We start from the raw sequence: 22983 nt of genomic DNA, 5'->3' as shown, positions 1-22983 counted from the left end.
AACCTTTGGCGATTTAACTTTAAAAACAAAACAAACAAACAAAACAAACACAACAAGTAGTTGGTATTCACTTAACGCGTGTGTCTTATAACTTATTTCCAATAGGTTAACTTTTTTGCTCTTTGTGTGTGTGTGTGTGTGTGTGTGTGTGTGTGTGTGTGTGTGTGTGTGTGTGTAAATTGTTTAAATAAATATATTGGACTACCATGTATATACTTACATACCCTAATACTTTAATGCTTGCCTTGTAAATAAAGAATCTGACTCCACATTCTGTCGCGGGGCGGGACGTAGCCCAGTGGTACAGCGCTCGCTTGCTGTGAGGTCGGTCTGGGATCGATCTCCGTCGGTGGGCCCATTGGGCTATTTCTCTTTCCAGCCAGTGCACCACGACTGGTATATCAAAGACCGTGGTATGTATTAACTTGTCTATGGGATGGTGCATATAAAAGATCCCTTGTTGCCAATCGAAAAGAGTAGCCCATGAAGTGGCGACAGCGGGTTTCCTCTCTCATTATCTGTGTGGTCCTTAACCATATGTTTGACGCCATATAACCGTAAATAAAATGTGTTGAGTGCGTCATTAAATAAAACATTTATTTTTTTCACATTCTGTCGGGAAAGTCGAGTAGGGTTTTCCACTTTAATTTCTCCAGTCCTCGATAAGCCTTCCGACGTCTGAGACTGCTGTCCATAATACGATACGTGGACATGACTCTCACGGTGCGTAATTTATCTCGGTGGATCCATTCAGCTGGGGTTTTTTTTTTTCTCTCGTTCCAACCAGTGCACCACAACTGGACAAATGCCGTGATATGTGCTTTCCTGTTTGTTGGAACGTGCATATAAAAGATCTCATGCTGCATTAGAATTTTTTTTTAGCGGGTTTACTTTGATGACTACGAGTCAGAATTACCAAATATTTGACATCTAATAGCCGATGATTAAGTAATATGCTCCGGTGGTGTCGTTAAACAGAACACGCTTTCTTAACTCAAAGGTGACTGGCACGCAGCATACGTCATACCATTATGACGTCATAAACAAATACACGTGGTGTTTACCTAACGACAGAAAACGGGGGTGTTAGCAATAGTTGGAGGATTGTTCTATACGTTCAACGTTATTTCTGTGTTATTAGATAGGATACGATGAAAACCTATCAATTTGTTCGCGAGGGATCTGTTATACTCCTGAACGCCGCTGTTTTCTACATTGTGTTCTAGCATTTACTGGATTACAAAGAGCGCTTTCTACACGAAGTATGGAAGGTAAACATTAATCTGTACGTATTAATTATGCGTATTTTTGTTCTTTTAAAATGTGATGCACTTCATTTATTTCACCTTAAATCGTTTCAAAGAAAGTGAAGTTTGTTTTGTTTAACAACACCACTAGAGCACATTAATTTATTAACCATCAGCTATTGGATGTCAAACATCTTGTGATTTTGACATATTATAGTCTTAGAGAGGAAACCGCTAAATTTTTCCATTATGTGCACTATCCCATATACAGGATAGCACATACCACGGCCTTTGATATACCAGCCGTGGTGCACTGGCTGGAAAGAGAAATAGCCCAATGGGGCCACCGACGGAGATCGACCCCAAACCGACTGCGCATCAAGTGAGCGCTTTACCACATGGCTAGGACCCGCCCCTTTCAAAGAACGATAAAACAATAACTTTAAGAATGAAATAAATAAAATAAGTCTGCGCTGGTTTCTCTTACGTGTTGTTGATATGTTGACGCCAAAAGACCCAAAAGGTCCAATATATACCGACCAACAAAATTAGCTCCACTATTACATGTGGATCTAACACCAGCCAGTTGGAGCTCATGTCCACCAATGAAAACCTTACTTGCAGAATCCTGCCAGTGATTTAAAAATAATTTGAAAACATTCCGAATTATCCTGAGGGTATACGATATGTTTCATGTGAATTACGAATACCTTATTTAGACCAGTAGAACTAATTTTAATCGGATTGCTAACAACACTGCGTAGTCCCCAATGTCCACGTAACATTGCGTCTGTAAATAATAATTTAAATATTGACCAATCACACTTCACCTTTTATAACGTTATTTGGGAGCATACAAATTCTAAAAATATCGGGCGAGTCTATTTTAGTGGCCGCAGTACAGCGAACCATACCAATACGTACGGGGTGGGTTATCAGTCTTCAATTTTACATTAAAAATTATTTATTTATTTATAAAATAACCCAAACTAAATCAGTCTTCAGTTTTACATTACAAATTATTTATTTTATAAAATAAAACATGTTATAAGGCATTCGTAATTCACATGAAACATGTCGTATACCCTCAGGATAATTCGGAATGTTTTCAAATTAGTTTTAAATCACTGGCAATGATTCTGGTAAGGTTTTGATTGGTGGACATGAGCTCCAACTGGCTGGTGTTAGATCCACATGTAATAGTGGAGCTAATTTTAATTAGATTGAACAAAAGAAACTTGAATATTATAATATTGTATATTTCATAATACAATTAATTTGAAAAATAAATTTTCAAAATGGGCCTAAAATGCTCACAAGACATCAGTAATTTCAACAGACACAAGAACTAACGGTTAATTTAGTGATTAATTTAAAATAAATTATAGAAAACCAAAGTATCATTTGCGTTTCTTTTTTTGTTCGTATATTTTACTCTATCTCATCTACTTTAAATGTCATTTCATTTATATTTATTTTCGTGCTTATATACAGTTAAGGTTCAAGCATGCTGTCCAGGGCACACACCTCAGCTATCTGGGCTGGCTGTCCAGGACAGAGGGTTGGTTGTTAGTTGGTTAGTGAGAGAGAAGTCGGTATAGTGGCTACACACACTATTTACACTTACGTCGTTAAATTCGCCCCAGGTGGGAGCCGGTACCAGGTTGCGAACCCAGTACTCAACAGCCTTATATCCGATGGTTAATCACTACACCACGCTCGTTAGATACATTTTATAACAACGAGTTGTGAGTTAAATGGTATCTAACGGACACGAATGTATTATTCTATTTCTTACATATCCTCAAAAACCAGGTTTTAAACACATTTTAACATATGTTTCGACTAAAATATATTTACAGCCCTTACGCATCACAGACAAATGATTGTCAGGTTAACTATTTGTCACAGTGTAATCGATTTCGATCGTGCTGCTTTTTCATTGGATGTATGGTATTGGTGGCCTGGTCATCACCTAGGAGCAGCTAGTCGTATGTCTTGCAATTGTTAACACACGTACATGTATAAACAAGTATTTGTTATAAAAAAAATAACGAATGCTGTTCTCACTAACGGGTGTGTGACAAAACTGCTTTACTAGTATGACCAGAAGCGCAAACAGTTTGTTTTTTGTTTAACGACACCACTAGAACATATTAATTTATTAATCATTGGCTGTTGGGTGTCAAACATTTGGTAATTTTGACATTGTCTTAGAGAGGAAACCGCTACATTTTCCCGTTAGTAGGAAGGGATGTTTTATATGCATCATCCCATAGACAGGATTACACATACGACGGCATATGATATACCAGCTGTGGTGCACTGGCTGGAACCAAAAGAGCCCAATGCACCCATCGATGGATCACGTGAGCGTCTTACTACTTGGCTACATCCCGTCCCACCAGAAAAAAAAAAATGAAAGAAAACAGTGTTTACTCTAATTCCACTAATACATTAGCAGAGCACTAAACGTTAGTAGTGGCGGAAGGTAGTCCAGGGTTAAAGCGCTCCCTTGATGCGCGGTCGGTCTAGGATCGATCCCCGTCAGTGGACTCAGTGGGATATCTCTCATCCCAGCCAGTGCACCACGACTGGCATATAAAAGCACAGGGTATGTGCTATCCTGTCTGTGGGATGGTGCATATAAAAGATCCCTTGCTACTAATGGGAAAATGTAGCTGGTTTCGTCTTCAAGACTATTTGTCAAAAACGCTGGCTTGATACGCGGTCGTTTTGCGATCGACCCCCGTCGGTGGGTTCATTGGACTATTTCTTGTTACAGCCAGTGCACCACGACTGGTATATCAAAAACCGTGATATGTCTTACCCTGTCTGTGGGATGGTGCATATAAAAGATACCTTGTTACTAATGGAAACATGTAGCGGGTTTCGTCTCTAAGAGGTTTCGTCTCTATTTGTCAAAATTACCAAATGTTTGACATCCAATAGCCGATGATTAAAAATCAGTGCGCTCTAGTAGTGTTAAACAAAACAAACTTTTAAACTTTTAATCGTTGGTAATCAAACATCAATTGGGATTCCCCCCCCCCCCCTCTTTTATCTTTCTTTCTTTCTTTCATTTTTTTTTTTTTTTTTTTTTTTTTTTTTGAAAGGAAAATAAAAAATAGAAGAAAAAAAATCCTTTCTATTATGTAGCGAAATAGAATCTGATTTAGACTTCGTCGCGAAAACGTTGACTCATGCGCCGAACAATGCCGAAGCTCTTACAGCAATTCAGTTAGGGCCGAACCACTGACTACCGCGATACAAAAGAGTCCAGCGCTGGTTTCTGTTGTGAAATTCAAAAGGAATGTGGGGAGCCAGATGGGGGAGATGAAGTCTTTGAATCTCTTGAAGCAGGTTTCATAAAAGCCCATTTTGCCGTAATCATAGCCAGCGAAAGAGAATCCGCATTGCGCAGGCGCAAGACGTTACCGAATTTCTATGCATTGAATAGGCGCATTTATATGTCTATAGAATGCTGGCCGTCTCGGCTGGGGTTAAATGCAGTTAAAAAGAAAAATACAGCTATTCTTTTCCTTGATTTATGAAGGGATAGTGAGAAGAGATGAAACTTAGCAACTGAGATCGGAATAGCTGGCGATTATTTGCTCGATACTTTAATTAGCGACTATAGATCGCCTTTTTATGTGTTATCCTATCTGCATTGTCCAGCGACGGAGGCTTACCCTGCACTCTCTTGTTAGACTTTGTATGCCTCTCAAAGGAAAGGAAAGTAGCTGGTATAATAGAAAGTAGAGTTACGTATTAATCATATTTCCAACCTGTAATTTAGGCGCGTGGCAGGCGGATACGGGTAGGTATCTGGGTGGGGTAACAGAGGGTGAGTGTGGCCGCCGAATACCGGTAAGTATTTGTGTGGGGTAACAGTGGATGAGTGTGGCAGGCGGATACGGGTAGGTATCTGGGTGGGGTAACAGAGGGTGAGCGTGGCAGCCGAATACCGGTAAGTATTTGGGTCGGGTAATAGTGGGTGAGTGTGGCAGGCGAATACGGGTAGGTATCTGGGTGGATTAACAGTGGGTGAGCATGGGAGGTCAATACGGGTAGGTATCAGGGTGGGGTAACAGTGGGTGAACGTGGCAGCCGAATACGGGTAGGTATCTGGGTGGGGTAACAATGGGTGAGCGTGGGAGGCCAATACGGGTAGGTATCTGGGTAGAGTAACAGTGGGTGAGCGTGGGAGGCCAATATGGGTAGATATCTGGGTGGGATAACAGTGGGTGAGCGTAGCAGGCGGATGCGGGTAGGTATCTGGATGGGGTAACAGTGGGTGAGTGTGGCAGGCGAATACGGGTAGATATCTCGGTGGGGTAACAGTGGGTGAGCGTGGCAGGCGAATACGGGTAGGTATCTGGGCGGGGTAACAGTGGGTGCGCGTGGCAGCCGAATACGGGTAGGTATCTGGGTAGAGTAACAGTGGGTGAGCGTGGCAGGCGAATACGGGTAGGTATCTGGGTGGGGTAACAGTGGGTGCGCGTGGCAGGCCAATATGGGTAGATATCTGGGTGGGATAACAGTGGGTGAGCGTAGCAGGCGGATGCGGGTAGGTATCTGGGTAGAGTAACAGTGGGTGAGCGTGGCAGGCGAATACGGGTAGGTATCTGGGTGGGGTAACAGTGGGTGCGCGTGGCAGGCGAATACGGGTAGGTATCTGGGTGGGGTAACAGTGGGTGAGCGTGGGAGGCTAATACGGGTAGGTATCTGGGTGGAGTAACAGTGGGTGCGCGTGGCAACCGAACACGGGTAGGTATCTGGGTGGGATAACAGTGGGTGAGCGTGGCAGCCGAATACTGGTAAGTATTTGGGTGGGGTAACTGGATGTGCGTGGCAGCCGAATACGAGTAGGTATCTGGGTGGGGTAACAGTGAGTGAACGTGCCAGGCGAATACGGATAGGTATCTGAGTGGGGTAACAGTGGGTGAGGCTGGATATGTATTGTTGCTAAGCTGGGCAAACGCGATGCCACTGCAGGACACGTGGATAAAAGACATCAACACTTTTAGCATGACAGTATAACAACCGACCCCCCCCCCCCCCTCCAACCAACAAAACAAACAAAATCAATAAATAAATAAATAATATCAAAAATCAAACAGACAACAGAGACAAAAGTTAAATAATAACAACAACAACAACGGTAAACTAGTAGATAAAATATCCATCCGTTGCCCACCAACCCCCTTTTGTTAGGGTTACGTTTAGGTCCAGTGTTATGGTTAGGTTTTGGGTTAGGGTGAGGTTCTCTTTATACATGTATCAATATAATGGCGGGGGGTGGGGGGTGGGGGTAAAATCGTTCCCACTCGTATTCAATGCATGTTACCATCCTAAAGTAGTTTCATTTTACTAACTACCAAAAGCTAAATATGATATAACTGGGTCAGAAGAGAATCCGTTCTTTCTTTCTTAATTGATTTTCGTGGTTATATCCAATTAAGATTCAAGCACGCTGTCCTGGGCACACACCTCAGCTATCTATGCTGTCTGTCCAGGATAGTGAGTTAGTGGTTAGTAGTTAGTGAGAGAGAAGAGGGTACAATGTTCTTGCACCTAACCATTGAGTCGTTAAACCTCGCTTTGGGCTGTCCGTCCAGGACAGTGAGTTAGTGGTTAGTGAGAGAGAAGAGGGTGTAATGGTCTTACACATACCCATAGAGTTGTTAAAACTTGCTCTGACTGGGAGCCGGTACCGGGCTGCGAACTCTGTACCTACCAGCCTTATGTCCGAAGGCTTAACCACGACACCACCGAGGCTGGTAGACAGAATCCTAAATGCATTTCTGGCTATTACAACGCATTGTATTTAAAACTCGTTCGTAGACGTAGTTTATTGCTGAGACATGCCACATATGACTAGATAACCGTTATGTACTAACTCGAGCTAGTCCAAGGGGCGGGGAGTAGCCCAGTGGTAAAGCGTTCGCTTGATGCGTGGTCGGTCTAAGATCGATCCCCGTCGGTGGACCCATTGAACTATTTTTCGTTCCAGCCAGTGCTCCACAACTATCCTGTCTGTGGGATGGTGCATATAAAAGATCCTTTGCTGTTAATCGAAAAGAGGTAGCCCATGAAGTGGCGACAGCGGGTTTCCTCTCTCAATATCTGTGTGGTCCTTATCCATATGTCCGACGCCATATAACCGTAAATAAAATGTGTTGAGTGCGTCGTTTAATAAAGCATTTCCTTCTAGCTAGTCCTGACCTTTCACCACAGGCTGCAATGGCAGCCATCACCATTATACTAACACCTGGAGCCGGTACCAGGGTACGAACCCAGGAGCCCATTAGTCTGTCTCTGGGGTGCAGTAGCGTGTACTCATTATCGAGATGGAGGCTGGGTGTAGCTCAGTAGTAGAGCGCAATGCGTCGTAGATTCAGTTTCTGTCGGTCACAACCTGATTTATTTGTCTTCTCATTTGATAAACGCATGTGAATGGTTACCTGCTACGTATTGGAGGAGTATCCTACGTCTGTCTGTATGTATGTCTGTCCCGGTCTCTCTGTCGCTCTCTCTCTCTCTCTCTCTCTCTCTCTCTCTCTCTCTCTATCTCTCTAATCTCTCTCTCTATCTCTCTCTCTATCTCGCTTTCCCCCTTTTGTACATCTCTATCTTTTTGCACCCCCTCCTCTCTCTCTCCCCTTGAACATCTCTCGATCCTTTTGCACACCTCTTTCGTCTCTCTCTCTCTCTCTCTCTCTCTCTCTCTCTCTCTCTCTCTCTCTCTCTCTCTCTCTCTCCTCTCTCTCTCTTATATCTCTCCATTTGGCACATTCCCTCCACCTCACAACCCTCCCTGTCTTTGTCTATCTCTCTCTCTGTCTCTGTCTCTGTCTCTCTCTCTCTCTCTCTTTCTCTCTCTCTCTCTCTCTATCTCTCTCTCTCTCTCTATCTCTCTCTATCTCTCTCTCTACCCCCCCTTTGCACAATCTCTCTATCCTTTTGCCTCTCTCTCTCTCTCTCTTCTCTCTCTCTCTCTCTCTCTCTCTCTCTCTCTCTCTCTCTTTCTTTCTCTCTCCATTTGCACATCCCCCCCCCCCCCCCCACCCTCTCTGTCTCTCTCTCTCTCTCTCTCTCTCTCTCTCTCTCTCTCTCTCTCTCTCTCTCTCTCTCTCTCTCTTTCTTTCTCTCTCCATTTGCACATCCCTCCCACCCTCCCCACCCTCTCTGTCTCTCTCTCTGTCTCTCTCTCTCTCTCTCTCTCTCTCTCTCTCTCTCTCTCTCTCTCTCTCTCTCTCTCTCTCTCTCTCTCTCTCTCTCTCTCTCTCTCTCTCTCTCATTATATTATGCGAGTCAACCTTTACACGCCACGTGTGTCTATAGCCTCGATAACCAAACAGCATACTACACACCGGAAAAAGGGTGCATTTTTAAAGTGATACGCAGCGGTCGGATAAGTGAACGACGGCAGATCCAGTCTATTGTGTTATAATACTGCGGGGATAATTATCTTTAATTTACTACACTGGTTTTCAATTGGTTCTCGTTAAACAGTCAACTGGTATTGTTGCGAGGTTTCGAGCTCGTGGGATTTACACACAAAAGGGGCTTTATTTTCATTTATCTTTATTGTAATACACCTTCTACGCGATACCGGCTGGCGTTCTGCTATCCCTTGTTTTGCTGTGTGCTATTGCAGCCATGTGTATCGTCCTACAGACTGCAGAAGGAGAAACCTGCTTCCTTAGTGTAGTGGTTAAACCATTGACCTGGGTACTTGGATCGAATCCTAGTGCAGGCTTCCATTATACTGACTTATAACGACTCAGTGGGGAGGGTATGACCATAACATCGACTTCTTTTTCTCCGACTATTAACCTACCTTAATTAAAGGGACTGTTCTAAAATATTTATGCATTATTAAGATTACAATTTTCTAAAAAAATTTTAGCTGAGAATATCTTTATAGCCAATGCATTTCTGGTTATAGTAATGTTTACCAGTATATCAATGTCGATTTTTTCAAAATAATTTCGTACGTACGAATTAAATGTATGTCTTTCAAAGTTCAAATTAAATTTGAAATAATTCGACCAAAGGTTATTCCAAATGTATTTATCCGTTAATGCTTTTATTTAAAACATGTTTAGATATACTATTTTAGGGAAAATAGGAGAAAAGCATGTGTGTGTGTGTGTGTGTGTGTGTGTGTGTGTGTGTGTGTGTGTGTGTCGGTGTGTTTTGTGTGTGTGTGTGTTTGTGTTTGTGTGTGGGTTTTTGCGTGTGTGTGTGTGTGTGTTTGCGCGTATGTGTGCATGCGTGTTTGTGTGTGCGTGCATATGTGTGTGCGTGTTTGTGTGTGCGTGCGTACATGCGTGTGCGTGCGTGTTTGTGTGTGCGTTTGTGTGTGTTTTGCGTGTGTGCATGTTTGTGTGCGTGTGCGTGCGTGCGTGTGTTTGTGTGTGCGTACATGCGTGTTTGTGTGTATGCGCGTGTGTGTGTGTGTGTGTGCGTACGTGCGTTTGTACATGCGTGCGTGTGTGTCGGTATGTGCGTGTGTGTGTCGGTATGTGCGTGTGTGTGTGTGTATGTGTGTGTGTGCGCGCGCGTGTGTGTATGTCTGTGTGTGTTTATTTTGTTATTTAGTCTCAAACTGGATCTGAAAACTCGTGGTAGTCCCTTTCTAATACCATCGGCTACTGGATGTCTGTTTTAATGATGGTAGGTTCTGGATTCGACTCCCGGTATCAATAACCACTGTCCTGAACAATGGATGAATGAATGAATGAATGAATGAATGTGAATGAATCAAATGAATCAATCAATCAATCAATCAATCAATCAATCAATCAATCAATTAATTAATGAATGTTTAACGACACCCCAGCGCAAAAACAGAGATCGGCTATTAGGAAAGAAAGAAAGAAAGAAATGTTTTATTTAACGACGCACTCAACACATTTTATTTACGGTTATATGGCGTCATATGGTTAAGGACCACACAGATTTTGAGAGGAAACCCGTTGTCGCCACTACATGGGCTACTCTTTCCGATTAGCAGCAAGGGATCTTTTATTTGCGCTTCCTACAGGCAGGATAGCACAAACCATGGCCTTTGTTGAACCAGATATGGATCACTGGTCGGTGCAAGTGGTTTACATCTACCCATTGAGCCTTGCGGAGCACTTACTCAGGGTTTGGAGTCGGTATCTCGATTAAAAATCCCATGCCTCGACTGGGATCCGAACCCAGTACCTACCAGCCTGTAGACCGATGGCTTGCCACGACGCCGGTCAACATCATTCGCTCCAAGGCAGAGGCATAACATGGCCTAGTGGAAAGCGCTCGCTTGATGTGCGGTCGGTTTGTGATTGATCTCCGTCGAGGTATGTGAGATGGTGCATATAAAAGATTCCTTGCTGCTAATGGCAAAATGTAGCGTGTTTCCTCTCTAGGACTATATATTGAAATTACCAGATGTCTGAAATCCAGTAGCCGATGATTAATAAATCAATGTGCGCTAGTGGTGTCGTTAAACAAAAGAAACTTTTAACTTTAAACTTTTTTCTGAATTCGTCTGCTGTTGTTGGCCTGTTTTCGTTCGCTCCAATCCAATCCATGGAAATATCATACACGATACATTCATACACGAAAACAGAGAAGAAGAAATAAAATAAAGAGAGTCAGCTATAGCTGCAGACGTATTTAAAAGACCGTGGGTGGTTGCATTGTGATGCGGAAAATAGACGGCATTCACTGCGCATTCTCTTGGGGCGCATACAGGCGCAATCACAATGCGTTTCGGTTCACACTCCGCTAGGGGGACAATACGAGTTCATACACTGCATTGTCCGACATATTTCCGCGAGATAAAGACCAGTGTTTCGCGTCCGTGCTATAATGGACGGTTCGTCTGGAAATGTTGAGAGCAGATGACCGGTCTGAATAGAAAACAAGTCTCCCTTTGGTCTCCGTAATGCCTGACAACGGCGCGAGCCTTGTGTGGGGGGAAGGCACGGAGTCGTACGACCGGCCGACCCGGAAATAGCCGATCAATGAGAATCGCAGCCGACGTCAGGCGGAGAGCTGTCACAACTATTTTCCCGTGAGCTTCTGTCTGTTATGTGTGTGTGAACAGCGTGCGTGTTCGTCAGAGTTTGTTGCTGTTGTGTGCGTGTCTGTGTGTGTGTGTGTGGAAGTTAGGGTGGGTTGAGGGGAGGCGGGTACAGTCTTGTCCGGAGGGTGGTCCTAACCTGGCGGCAGAAACGGATTATGTGTGCACCTCATCTTTCGAAAGAACTGATGCTACGGATCCTGGTAATGTTTCATTTTAGAAGTTGGTCTAATGAAATAGAAGTTTAAATGGACTAAAAGAAAAAGGAAAAAGATACAGGAGTTGTTCTGCACCTGCCGTCGGCACGCCGTGTTGTTTGTGGGTGGACATGCGGTTGCCTTTTTATCATTTCCGGAACCGTGAATACTGTCGGCGAATTCTAAACGGAATCGGCAGACACCCTGAAGTTGACACAACACGGGTATGTACAAATCTATACGTGTTCCTTTTCATCGTTTTCCTGTCCTGGACAGAGGAACCTGCTGAGGCCGGTACTTGTGCCCAGGACAGGCGTGCGCTACAACAGCTAGCTCTGAATGTGCACGGTAAACCATTTTTCATTCCATCCATTTCATCGCTTACTGTTTGTTATCTATTGTAGTTACTACGTGTTTACCCTTGAGATTAGAAGTCTTATTCATTTGTGAAATAATAATCAACTATATTTTGTTTATCGACACCACTAGAGCACATTTATTTATCAATCAGCGGCTATTGGATGTCAAACATTTGGTAATTCAGAGTTATATACTCTTAGTAGCAAGGGATCTTTCTTATACCTTTGATATGCCAGTCGTGGTGCATTGACTGGAAGGGCGGGACGTAGCCCATTGGTAAAGCGTTCGCTCGATGCGCGGTCGGTCTGGGATCGATCCCTGTCGGTGGACCCATTGGGTTATTTCTCGTTCCAGCCAGTGCTCCACAACTGCTGTAAAAAAGGCTGTGGTATGTACTATCCTGTCTGTTGGATGGTGCATATAAAAAAATCCCTTGCTGCTAATCGAAAAAGAGTAGCCCATGAAGTGGCGACAGCGGGTCTCCTCTCTCAGTATCCATATATCTGACGCCATATAACCGTAAATAAAATGTTTTGTCGTTAAATAAAACATTTCTTTCTTTCTTTCATTGACTGAAACTAGAAATAGTCATTCATAACGGAAAAGATCATCAACGTTTATTCTAGACGAAACGAATTATGAATGAAAATTTAAATTAAGCACATTGATTTGTTAATCATCGGCTACTGAGTGTGAAACATTTTGTAATTTTGACATCAAAGTCTTAGAAAGGGATCTTTTATGTGCATCATCCCAACAGACAGGCTAGCACATGCCACAGCTTTTGATATACCAGTCGCGGTGCACTGGCTGGAACGAGAAATAGCCCGAATCATGAAAGATGCTTTACTGCTAATCGAAAACAAAATGTAGCCGGTTTTCTCTCTAAGACCAACTGTCCCGCCAGAAGGTATATTTAAAGATACCGTAGGACGTAGTTCACTCACGGAGTGAGCCCTCTCTCCCCCCCCCCCCCCCCCCCCCCAGCCTCTCCCTGTGACGCGAAGTCTGGTGTACATGCATTCCGTGCTGCTGGAATTCCCCTTTTTATTTCTCACTCTTGTTTGTTTTAATTATACATTGTTTTCGTTTGTGACACACTGTCTCACAGGAATCCCGTTATTTCATTCCCGTTAACAGTAAGGACTCTCTTCGTGCGCGTCTCCACAAACAGGACAGCACGTACCGCCGTCATTGATCGGAACGGAGAAAACAATGGATTTGCTCAGTGAATTCTCTTACCCACAGAAATGCAATATTATTTTATTATTATTATTATTATTATTATTAATACTAGTATTATTATTATTATTATTATTATTATTATTATTATTATTATTGAATTTAACAGACAGTCTACATTGCAGTCACATTAATTTATATTTTAATTCAATTTATTAAATTTAATGTGTGAGGGTTTTTTTTCGCCATATAGCAGTGCATTCGCCTAATGCACAGAATATAGAGGGATTGTTAAAAAGTTTGTTTATCGACACAACTAGAGCACATTGATTTATTAATCATCGGCTAATGGATGTCAAACATTTGGTAAATCTGACATTAATCATCGGCTATTGGATGTCAAACATTTGGTAATTTTCGACATATCGTCTTAGAGAGAAAACCTGCTACATTGTTCCATTATAGTAGCAAGTGACCTTTTATATGCACCATCCCACAGACAGGACAGCACATACTACGGCCTTTGTTATACGACGGGGATCGATCCTAAACAGACTGCGCATCAGGCGAGCGCTTTACCACTGGGCTACTTCCCGCCCCGTAGCGATACTGATTTCCTAATAGGATATATTGCATAACTTGTTAAAACTAACGTCTCGATTATCCGAAATCCACAAGACTGCCCATCCATCCAATTATTCGCCCATCATTCCATTCTGCATACATACATACATACATACATACATACATACATACGTACATACATAAAGCCAACCAACATGCCAACCTTTCACCCACCCATCCATCCATCTATCCTTCCATCCATCCATCATCCATCCATCCATCCACCCATCCATTTATCCACTTCCACGGCGCATAGCGGTTTCGGTTCCCTCAATGGACTCACTGAATAATTGCGGGTATTCCATCCATCGTTACATGGACCTCCTAATGGCGGTGTAGGATGGTTGTGCGGCAGTTCTCCTAAAGACGGAGTAGGAAGGATGTGCGGCGCGGCAGTTTTCCTAGAGACGGAGTAGTAAGGATGTGCGGCGCGGCAGTTCTCCTAGATACGGAGTAGGAAGGATGTGCGGCGCGGCAGTTCCCCTAAAGACGGAGTAGGAAGGATGTGTGGTGCGGCAGTTCTCCTAAAAAGACGGAGTAGGATGTCTGGTGCGGCAGTTCTCCTAAAGACGGAGTTGGGAGGATGTGCGGCGCGGCAGTTCTCCTCAAGACAGAGTAGGAAGGATGTATGGCGCGGCAATTCTCCTAAAGACGGAATAAGAAGGATGTGCGGCGCGGCAGTTCTCCTCAAGACGGAGTAGGAAGGATGTGCGGCGTGGCAGTTTTCCTAAAGACGGAGTAGGAAGGATGTGCGGCGCGGCAGTTCTCCTAAAGACGGATCGTCTTTAGTAGGAAGGATGTGCGGCGCGGCAGTTCTCAAGACGGAGTAGGAAGGATGTGCGGCGCGGGAGTTCTCCTCAAGACGGAGTAGGAAGGATGTGCGGCGCGGCAGTTCTCCTAAAGACGGAGTAGGAAGGATGTGCGGCGCGGCAGTTCTTCTCAAGACGGAGTAGGAAGGATGTGCGGCGCGGCAGTTCTCCTAAAGACGAAGTAGGAAGGATGTGCGGCGCGGCAGTTCTCCTAAAGACGGAGTAGGAAGGATGTGCGGCGCGGCAGTTCTCCTAAAGACGAAGTAGGAAGGATGTGCGGCGCGGCAGTTCTCCTAAAGACGAAGTAGGAAGGATGTGCGGCGCGGCAGTTCTCCTCAAGACGGAGTAGGAAGGATGTGCGGCGCGGCAGTTCTCCCCAAGACGGAGTAGGAAGGATGTGCGGCGCGGCAATTCTCCTAGATACGGAGTAGGAAGGGTGTGCGGCACTGCAATCCTGACGATGGATTAGAAAAGATGTGCTGCGTGGCGGGTCTGGTACAATCGGAGATTACCGTGACAACCTTCACAAAACTACCTTTCGATGTCTTGTACAGATATACGGTTTTGGCTTTTGAATACGCTAATATTTTGTTGTATGTGTTTGTTTTGGGGTTTTGTTTGTTTGCTTGTTGTTGGTGTGTTTGGGGGTTTTTGGGGGTTTTTTTTTTTGTCGTGAGACTGAGTAACATGAAACCTCGTCGCAGAAAGGCGCTGGTGGAGGTACATCTAGTTATGAGCGCTGATTTACAACGACAAATACTTCTAAATACTGATTGCGCGACTCGATTCTGTATCGACACGAAACAAGTCATAGATCACGAGTCGCCGCGCGTCGAAAGCTTAACAATGAAAACAAAAAAAAGTAACTACAGACGTTTTGTTTCCGAACAAAACCGATGTACAATAGACGACCTTTGGAAACTGAGCTGGCTTATGGAAAATCTGGGCGGAAACAAAAGGATGGAAAATGTGTTGGAAAACCGACCCAATACCATTTGCACACGTAAACCATGTTTTTAGTTCGACAGTACGGGCTTCCTTTTCATCGGCATTATTTATTAGCTTTTAACAGACACGGCATTGTGTGGCCAACAAAAGATCACTGGTGATTTCGCGTTCGATTGTGTCTGCACAGAGAAAAGTTAATATACAAATCAAATAAATTCATAACCGCCCAAACCAGCCAGTTGTTAGCGTCGTTTGTACATTACGAAACAAGTCGAGGTCTTCCCTCGTGTTACGGGGTCACGGTGGTTTGGTCATTGTGTTGCTTCTACAGAGAGGTAAGTTTATACAATTGTAATATATCCCTGTGAGGGAGGGAGAGGTCTTAATATAGGCTAAGCCTGTAGACCAATCCCAGTATGTTGTTTTGGCAAATACATATTGTTTAAACCAATATATCCCTGTATACGGCTACTCCCCCCTCCCCCCCCCCCCCCCACCTCCAAACACCCACACACACCTCCCAACAGCCCGAAAAGAGTTCGACCAGTTCCCCTCTATATCAAAGGCTCTAAAGACTAACCCTAACCCTATACCTAAACCTACCCTGACTATTGAAAGGGGGGTGGGGGGTGGGTACGGGTCGAACTCATGCCAACAGCCCTTTTAGCCTCCTTTCTACCTCCGTTCCTGACACACCCACTTTTGTTCTCTATACCCGAACGTTCCAGCATGTATGCTAATACCCTAACCCTAACCCTAAACCTAAGCATGAATGAACTGAATGCTGGCACGTTCGGAAGTGTTGCCAGCCGCTATCTGTATCCCTGTGCAGTCCCACATTTCGGTGGGGTGCAATCATCTGAGATAAACTAGAAAATATATATTTGGACGAAGAAATGTGATGGAACCATTTCGATTCCATCCTGAACTTTTGTGGCAATTTCTTTGTGATACTGAATTTTATTCTAAATTTCAATTTTACCTATCTGTGATATTTGTATTTTTTGTACTGTTCTTTACACTGTGTTTTAATTTAGCTGTTGATTTTTTTTTTTTTTTAATACTGATGTTGATCACTTCATGTTTTGATTTACCATAGTTTGACACCCAATAGCCGATGTGTTTTCGAGCTGGGGTGTCGTTAAACATCTATTATATTATATTCTATTCCTTTGCATTCCTTTCTTTTTTTATACCAGTGTCTCTCTTTCTGTCTCTGATGCGCGGTCGTTTTGCGATCGATCCCCGTCGGTGGGCTCAATGGACTATCTCTTGTTCCAGCCAGTGTACCACGACTGGTATATCAAAAGCCGTGATATGTGTTATCCTGCCTGTGGGATGGTGCATATAAAAAAAATCCCTTGCTACTAATGGAAAAATGTAGCGGGTTTCCTCTCTTAGACTATATGTCAAAATTACCAAATGTTTAACATCCAATAGCTGATGATTAATATAAATCAATGTACTCTACTGGTGTCGTTAAACAAAACAAACTTTTTGGCTGTCTGCCTGCTTCTCTCAACATGTCTCTCCTCCCCCCCCCCCCCTCTCTCTCTCTCTCTCTCTCTCTCTCTCTCTCTCTCTCTCTCTCTCTCTCTCTCTCTCTCTCTCTCTCTCTCGTTTCTTTGTCCTTATCACTCTCAAAATTCAGTGAGATCTTTCACAAATTGTTAGTACAAACACAAATAAAGAGTAAAACTCTTTATAGATACGACATACCAAAATAATACATTTCTGGCCAGTATAAAATATTTCTTTTTTTTACAACAATCATTACGCCATTATTTTGTTAGAATGCATTAAAAGAAGTAAATAAATAATGGCTTAGTTTGTAGGTAAAAAAAAAATGTCTGTAAGCAGATTAAATATTTCACGCAAATGGCAAAATAATATCGCCATAAAGACGAGCAAAGAAAGGGAGGAAATGTTTTATTTAATGACGCACTCTACACATTTTATTTACGGTTATATGGCGTCAGACATATGATTAAGGACCACACAAATATTGAGAATGTTTAAAATGAATGAAGGAAATGTTTTTATTTAACGACGCACTCAACACATTTTATTTACGGTCATATGGCGTCAGACATATGGTTAAGGACCACACATATATACATATATTGAGAGAGGAAACCCACTGCCGCCACTTCATGGTCTACTCTTTTCGATTAGCAGCAAGGGATCTTTTATATGCCCCATCCCACAGACAGGGTAGTACATACCACGGCCTTTATTACACCAGTTGTGGAGCACTGGCTGGAACGAGAAATAGCCCAATGGGTCCACCGATGGGGATCGATCCTAAACCGACCGCGCATCAAGCGAACGCTTTACCACTGGGTTACGTCCCGTCCTCTACGAGCGATCGAGTCAGTACAGAAGATGAACAAATTAAAAATGTACGTCAATGGACAGTCAACCAATCGTGTTACTCAAACCACACCAACCTCTTAAAGGGACATTCCCGAGTTTGTTGCATTGTAACCGGTCTCCGTGGCGTTGTGGTTAGGCCATCGGTCTACAGGATGGTAGGTACTGAGTTCGGATCCCAGTCGAGGCATGGGATTTTTAATACAGATACCGACTCCAAACCCTGAGTGAGTGTTCCGCAAGGCTCAATGGGTAGCTGTAAACCACTTGCACCGACCAGTGATCCATAACTGGTTCAACAAAGGCCATGGTTTGTGTTATCCTGCCTGTGGGAAGCGCAAATAAAATATCCCTTGCTGCCTGTCGTAAAAGAGTAGCCTATATGGCGACAGCGGGTTTCCCCTAAATATGTCCGAATGACCATATGTTTGACGTCCAATAGCCGATGATAAGATAAAAAAAATCAATGTGCTCTAGTAGCGTCGTTAAATAAAACAAACTTTCCTCTTCTTTTTTTTTTGTTGCATTGTAAGATGTTTCCGACTAATAAAATATTTCTACGATTAAACTTACATATTAAATATATTTCCTTGTTTAGAATATCAGTGTCTGTATATTCAATGTGTTTCTGGTCGTCTTAATATTTGTAAGGAGCCCAAACTGGATTCTGTTTTCAAATAATTTCGTACGTACGAAAAAATAATATTTTAAAAAATAAAATAAAATTTAACCTTGTAAAAATATTAGGACGATTAGAAACACGTTTAATATACAGCCACTAATATTTTATGTAGAAAAAATATATTTGATATGTAATTACAATTGTTAAAAAGTCTCTTTTAGTCGATAACATCTTTGAAATTGCAGCAAACTCAGGAATGTTCCTTTAACGACTGTAACGACTGTCACTAAGACTCTATGTATCTTGTACGTGTATTCTTACCAAAATCTAAATACATGTGTTTAATTAGTATGGATATACCCACATGTATTTACTGCTCGTGCATTAAAACAGTAAAACACATTTTGAAGTAAAGTTACACCACTACAGCACCATTGGGCTATTTCTCGTTCCAGCCAGTGCACCACGACTGGTATATCAAATGCCGTGATATGTACTACCCTGTGGGATGGTACATATAAAAGATCCCTTGCTGCCATGAAGTGGTGATAGTGGGTTTTCTCTCTCAATATATGTGTGGTCCTTAACCATAATATTATGTCTGACGCCATATAACCGTAAATAAAACGTGTTGAGTGCGTCGTTAAATAAAACATTTCTTTCTTTCCTTCCACTAGAGCACACTGATTTATTAATCGTCAGCTATTGGATGTCAAACACCACTAGAGCACACTGATTTATTAATCGTCAGCTATTGGATGTCAAACATTTGGTAATTCTGACACGTAGTCATCAGAGGTAACCCGCTCCCTTTTTCTTAATACAGCAAGGGATCTTTAATATACAGTTTCCCAAAGACAGGATAGCACATACCACGACCTTTCGCCAGTTGTAGTGCACTGGTTGGAATTAGAAAACGCCCAATTATTTGACATCTTGAAAGAAGAAAATACCTATTTATAATTTATATTTATATGTAGTAATCTATCACTCGACATAGTAATTGTTACATACGATAAAGCAGTTAATACCACAAGTTTCATCTAGGCAAAACAATGTATGCAGATTTATGTTGCCTAGTACTACTGTGTCAAGTAGTCTTGTGTTTGAAGCATGTGTGGGTACCTGTAAAAACAAGTACTCAAATGTTGTGCAGAACTATGGTAGACGTAGACGGTACCCCTTATCTCTGAAATGAGCAGCTTGGCCCCCATTGCTTTCTTATTTTATTTAAGGGTGGGGGTGGTAGTATTTATATCCGTGGAGTATACGTCGATTGATACGTTGCAGGTAGGCGTTTTAGCCACGCGTTGTCGTCTATGGGATTTGATTTGGTGGTATACACCCTACAAATTGTACTCAGCGTGTACCTGGTCGGTAGATGTCGTTGAATTTCGACACAATCCGTAATGCTCGCCTTTGGAAACAATAACTTATAACAGACCGCTTTATTATTGGCACCGACAAGCGTTCACGAATTTTCGACATGTGCAGTACATACCATAATTTACGATGACAATGTTTTAGAATGTACGACGCACAGCACTTGCAGATATATGACAACAAAGTGTGAGGAAGTTCTCTTGACGAACATAGATAGTTACGGTTAACATGGCGGAGACGAAGTTGACAAACGAATAGCTAGTATTGTCAAAAATAATCATACAATGCTACACCGTCCCTGTTTCACTCCGCCTTTTCCTCTGTGTCTCTGCTCTCCCTTTGCCTAGGCCTATCTCTTTTCTTTTCTTCTTTTCTCTTTTTTTTTTTTTTTTTTTTTTTCTCTCTCACCATGTCTCTCTCTCTCTCTCTCTCTCTCTCTCTCTCCTCTCTCTCTCTCTCTCTCTCTCTCTCTCTCTCTCTCTCTCTCTCTCTCTCTCTCCATATAAACAGCATACATACAATCATATATACACCCCCCACCCCCCACACCCACCACACAACACCAGCATACAGACAATCATATACAGACACACAGACAAACATACATACATACAAACAGACCGACATACAGACATATATACATACAGATAGACATACAACATGTATACAGACAGACAGACATACAGACATACATTACATATATACAGACAGACATACATGTATATAATCCGACTTAGTCTTTACACTTAGCCCTATCTCGGTTGGTGGCGAATCGGGAAAAAAAAGAAAAGAAAAAAAAACCTAAATAGAAGAGAAAGATTATATGTGTTTGTCGCACGCTTTAGCGTGTCCATTCAATTGCGCCAGCTAACTGCAACGGCAAAGTCGCAGCTATTAAATATTTGGTTTGACGCTTTGTCAATATGTACAGTATTCGATGCGTCAGGACTCCAATAACACCGTAATGGAGACCCTTTTGTTTCATTTTCTTTGCAAGTATCTCCCTTTTCAGCGTGCCCGCTGTATAACAGCACTGCAATACCATCCACTTTGGAGATCAGTGAATTCGCCCATAGAAACTTTCAAAAGGGGATATACAATAGAGGAGAAGAGATATTTTTCAGAGCCCATTCAAACTGACTATTCAAACTGACTATCATATTTTACTTTTGTGAATAGGCCTCCCCGGCTGGCGCTGTCCGTGAATGCCGGGTCTGATAGTATCCCGTTTTCAGCAAGTGAAATACATTTTCCCTCTAAATACAGGGACACTTTATCGTGTCGGACGCAAACAATGAGCTTATTTATCATGCCACCAAGTCCGATTTTCCCCCGAAACGCAAAGCTGCATAGAAGAAATGTGCACATATTTCATTTCTGGAAACGTGACGTGTCTTTTCAGACCCGGAGATAAGGATGAAAGGACCAATTCTATGGACCTTTTTCAGAGCGCCATGCCTCTGATGAAACTCCGCCGTCCTATAGTGTGGCTCCATTCTCCGGGCTACAGATGCGATTAGGAGAAAGTGACGGGTTTAACTTTGTAACTAAGGCGCCCATTTAAATGTCTCCACCGCCTCATCTCAGCTCATCTATCGAAATGCACGTGCCATTGTGCGTTGATTCAATATCATTTCCGAGCCATCTTTTCTCTTGTCTTGCCATAGAATGGCCGGATTTGGAAATGCGTCGCGTGTCCAGAACTGCTTGCAATTCTACCTCGGTTCGTCTTTGCTGGGAGGTAGGATTGAAAAAGGGAAGAAAAAGGAAGAAAGAAAAAAAAGACTGTGGGCTGGAGTTATTGACAATGTTTTTTTGTAGTTTTTTTTGTGCGGTCGGTCTTCGAGCTGGATGTCGGATTTAAAACTGGACCAAAAACCGGTTAAAACTCGGTGGCTTTGAGGACAAATGTTTCTTAGTAATGGTTTGGTTCTATGAAGATGGCTGTGAAATTGCAGAATTAGAAGAATGACATGGGACGGAAAGAAAAGGAACGGAATGGAAAGGGACAAGGTAAGGACACGGCAGGGAAGTGAAAGATAAATTTAATCATAGCCGTACGGGGGGAATCAGTTTTGTAGGAGGGCAGGCCGAATTTTGCCTGAATTAAACAAAAATGCCATAATCTGGATTACAGCATTTATTGATATTAGCATTACTGCCAAACGGCTATATATATAGGATCGCAAACTAATCTCAACGCATTTTTGATATGGATTACGACTAATATTGTGGGTAGAAGGAAGGAACTGTTTTATCTAACGACGCACTCAACATATTTTATTTACGGTTATGTAGGTAGAATGATGAAAATACATGGTGAAATGTGTTCAGGCCAGCTCATTGTACCCAACTTTGTCTATTGTTTTTGCCCGAATTTCAAGATTTTCTCCAGGACTGAGGGGGGTGGGGATTACCCCCACACCCCCACCCCCTGTCTCGTACGGTTACGATCTGCAGGCGGGGCACTGCTTGTTTGAATGAGATATTTCTTTAACGTTGCTTTAACACTTTTTAAATTTTAGACATTTGATGATTAACATAATTATGGTTATTACAACAGTTGACCAGAGAATTAATGAAGAAAGAAAGAAAGGAATGTTTTATTTAACGACGCACTCAACACATTTTATTTACGGTTATATGGCGTCAGACATATGGTTAAGGACCACACAGATTTTGAGAGGAAACCCGCTGTCGCCACTACATGGGCTACCTTCCGATTAGCAGCAAGGGATCTTTTATTTGCGCTTCCCACAGGCAGGATAGCACAAACCATGGCCTTTGTTGAACCAGTTATGGATCACTGGTCGGTGCAAGTGGTTTACACCTACCCACTGAGCCTTGCGGAGCACTCATTCAGGGTTTGGAGTCGGTATCTGGATTAAAAATCCCATGCCTCGACTGGGATTCGAACCCATTGCCTACCAGCCTGTAGACCGATGGCCTTACCACGACCCCTACCATTGTTTCTATTGAATAGCAGGAAGGCGTCTTTTACGTGCACTTTCTTACAGTAATGTTGGCTCATATTGTTAACCAGTGCACTCTAATTATGCAATAAATATTGTCCAAAAAAAAGAGAAATAAAGTTAGTTTTGTTTAACGACACCACTAGAGCACATTGATTTATTAATCATCGGCTATTGGATGTCAAGCA

General features: G+C 42.7%; 1 long non-coding RNA gene across 1 annotated transcript in view; it reads left to right on the top strand.

Annotated features, from left to right (window-relative positions):
- Window positions 1–1077: 1077 nt before the first annotated feature.
- The window catches only part of LOC121374834, a 62469-nt gene continuing 40563 nt past the window's right edge, over window positions 1078–22983 (top strand). Inside the window, exons 1-2 of the long non-coding RNA XR_005958243.1 lie at window positions 1078–1285; window positions 11546–11746. This is a non-coding gene — a long non-coding RNA (uncharacterized LOC121374834). The remainder of the gene's footprint in view (window positions 1286–11545; window positions 11747–22983) is intronic.

This window comes from Gigantopelta aegis, chromosome 1, assembly GCF_016097555.1.
Source record: "Gigantopelta aegis isolate Gae_Host chromosome 1, Gae_host_genome, whole genome shotgun sequence".
In the NCBI taxonomy this organism is placed as follows: Eukaryota; Metazoa; Mollusca; class Gastropoda; order Neomphalida; family Peltospiridae; genus Gigantopelta; species Gigantopelta aegis.
This window is presented reverse-complemented; position numbering and strand designations above follow the sequence as displayed.